At 38.9% G+C, this 3,435-nt stretch overlaps 1 long non-coding RNA gene across 2 annotated transcripts; it reads right to left on the bottom strand.

The window, feature by feature from the left end:
* Positions 1 to 731: 731 nt before the first annotated feature.
* LOC131732388 (uncharacterized) lies at positions 732 to 2,520 on the bottom strand. Of its 2 annotated transcripts, none has more exons than XR_009325503.1 (3): positions 2,311 to 2,520; positions 1,566 to 1,741; positions 732 to 1,426 (listed from the first exon to the last, which is right to left on the bottom strand). It is a non-coding gene; the product is annotated as an uncharacterized LOC131732388 (long non-coding RNA). The 2 variants fall into 2 exon arrangements; XR_009325497.1 differs by having other exon boundaries at positions 2,185 to 2,344.
* Between the last annotated feature and the right edge of the window lie 915 nt (positions 2,521 to 3,435).

The raw sequence follows: 3,435 nt of genomic DNA on the forward strand, positions 1-3,435 counted from the left end.
CATTAACCTCAGAAGAACTCCCAAGGAACTTAAAAAGCCATTACCATCCGTGGACACTCATTTTCAATCTGTAGATTTTTTTATTACACTATGCCTAATCTGAATAAGCAATTTTGGCACTCATCAGCATACAGCATACTAGTCCTTTGTATACAGTGTTAGCAGTCCAAATTAAACATTAGAACAAAGACAGAGACAATATGGTCAAATTTACTTTAGAGATCAAAGTCCATAGGTAAACCGTAAAGTGAAATAAGTGTTATAAATAATCCAGTGGTAATGGGAAACATTTCTAAGTGTCCAGGACTTTAACAATAGATCTAGACCTTAAATAACCACCTATACCCAATCCCCCTTCATACATACATTGTATTTCAAGTTATAGTTAACTTAAGCTATAACTCCTGGCAAAGAGGCATTACCAGGCGTTTAGGACTTTTTGTGTGGTAATGGTTAAAAAGGGGGCAAAATAAACAATAAAAAGTCTGCAGTTTTATTCACAGTATAGCACCCCCTACCTGGTCTAACCACGAGTCGGATATAAGATAGTTGACTACGCCACCCTTACTAGATGTTATAATTATATAAGGGACATTAGATTTTTACCCTGTTAAATATTAATCCCCACGCAGGTTCCCTTCAATTACATGAAAGACAGACATGAATGCAGTTCAAATTGCCCCGATGGAGCTATTTATTATAATACAACAAAATTATGACTAGAAAAAAGTTAAAAATGTATATTATGCAATTCAAGCAAAGTAAGCAAACAGTAACCATCCAGATCACTGATTAGATTGATATAGTACTAAGACAACCTAATACACAATTGATAGCATTCAACTGGGGTGGTGTAATAGTATGGCAAAATATCACAGTACCACAAATAGTATCCAATGATTAATCTTTTAAAACACCAACTAGATTTCTGTAAACACATGTGGAAAAACTGCTGGAGGGCATGTTCAGCCCAAAGAGCTGCACAGTGACCAGGGGTGAAACTTTGAGTCCCAGGTCTTCTGAGAGGTCTGTCATCGGCTGGGAATCTGGAAGACCCATACCACAACGACGGACTGGGTTTAACCGAACCCTCGCCACTCAGCTGGCCATTTGGACAGACCGGAGGCAGCGCGACTGAGACCCCTTCAGCTGTCCCTGGTCCCGATGGCTTAATGGTCAGCTGTGCAGGAGTCCACAGGGTGCACTCCAACTGCACTACTGTTCGTCCGAGAGCTGCACCCCCATTGGGAGGCCACTGCAGCTGGACATTCACGAACCGCCCAGGTCCACCTCGACGCAGTCCACCACTTCGCCAGAGCCCCTCGTAGGAGTCGGAAGTCGACAGATGTGGGCCTACGACCTCCAATGCCAGGGACAGAGTCTGGGTGCACTGCCCTCGTGCCATAAGGCCTCTGCCCCAAACTCTCTAAATATATATAAAAAATACAATCAAGAAACAATAACATAATAACATCTTTATATAGCGCCTTTCATAGTGGACCACCAACACAAAGCGCTTTACAGAGGTAGGCTGTGAACTGTGCATTATATGCAAAGTCACTTACAACAGGACATTGATTTAACATCTCATCCGAAGGACGGAGCACAAGGAGGTTAAGTGACTTGCTCAGGGTCACAAAGTGAGTCAGTCAGTGGCAGAGGTGGGATTTGAACTGGTGACCTTCTGGTTACAAGCCCTGGACTTTAACCACTGGACCACACTGCCTCCAAAAGAAATGATCTAAATGAAAACAGTATAAAGAAAATAGTGAACACTTCCAAGAAAACAATATAGTGAAAACAGTGATTGGAGCTCACTAAAATGAAAGCAAAATACATAATTAACATACTTATCAGTTCTGCTGTCGATTTTCAAAGACCAAATGCATTCAAATTACTTTAATGCGTTAAATTAAGTGAATACACATTTTATAAAGTAACACCAAATAAATGAATCACTGCTCTATATTTTACCATTACCTTCTCTGTTTAAGAAAATACCTTTACAGCACTTTAACCTTATAAAATACCTGTAAGACTAAATTGCATTACTTTGCAACAAATTACTGATATACAATAAAATACAACCCAATATAATTCCCCAGGAATCACACATCATAATTAAACTAAAACGTATCAATTACTTTTAAAATGTATAATAAAAAGTAAGAAAACAAAGTTTACCTCAGGCAAAACATGTTTGTGTAAACCGAGACGACACTTTCTGCACAGCCCTACAAATTACCAATACAAAATAAACAACGAATCCACACAAAACAACAAAGAAGTAGGCGATGGAAACAGACTTACGGATCTTAGCAGAACAGGAGAATTGATTCCATTCCATTCCATTCCTTTTTACCAAAGCAAACCACAACCGCGTCCTAGTCTCGTGCAGCGTTCAATCCTTTTTGCTAGAAATGGCTAATTGTACAATAAACTGCCAAGAATGAAACAATCGTTGGTCAGTTGACAGGGGTATAACTGCAGCCTCGGAGCCAGAACTGTAGTGGCGGAAGAGGCGAGGCTTACAAGTACGTCTTCACTGAAGGCGTTACAACTGAAGTCTATCTGGAAAATACCAGATTGAGTCAGCGTTTATGACGGAGAGAGTGGTAAGTTATAACAAGAGTGTATTTATACTTTTGTTTTAAATAATAATAATACAAAAATGCATTGTAGCCTATATTTAGCCGTCGCTGAGCATATCACATCTAAACATTGTAAACCTGTTTAAAAATAAGCTAGGCCATATCAATATATGTATGTGTTAACACTAGAACCGCCAAGAATTCGGACTACATACAACCGCTGCACCCGCAAAATGTGCGGCTGCATTTTAAAACAGCTTCGATATGAAAATGAAAAACAAAAGGTCGGATACAACTTAATATTTTTATTTATGAACATCATACATAACATTTTCAGAGCAAAAAGAGCACATGTACATAAACATGAAAAACTGTAATAAAATAAACTTTACGCAATAAACTTCTTTGTAAACAGGTGTAGAAAGCTGTATGCACATATAAAATTATAAAACATAAATAACTATTTAAAAAAATAGCATAAAACAAAAATATAACATAACTTATGGAACGTGAAAGCGCTTTGAGTGAAACAGAGTTCAAAGGCTCTGTCTGTCTGTTCAGAGTTCTGTTACAGCTTTCTAAGTACAATCTATGCAGAAAACACGCTTTTCAACTGTACCAGGGCATTTTCCACAGACTGCCTTTTCACAACTGGTGCAGACATCAAAAGTCTTTACTGCATTTAGCAACCTGGCATTGTCTGTCTTATTCCATGTGCCAGTGGGCTCAGTGCTGGCTGAATGTTGAGGGGCATTTGTCAGCCGGCTTTCGTGTCTCTTATCAAAATGTTTCTGCTGTAGCTCCAGGGGTAGCTGCAAAATTAAATCTCTCTGAGTGATTGTGT

Source organism: Acipenser ruthenus, chromosome 3, assembly GCF_902713425.1.
Source record: "Acipenser ruthenus chromosome 3, fAciRut3.2 maternal haplotype, whole genome shotgun sequence".
Lineage (NCBI taxonomy): Eukaryota > Metazoa > Chordata > Actinopteri > Acipenseriformes > Acipenseridae > Acipenser > Acipenser ruthenus.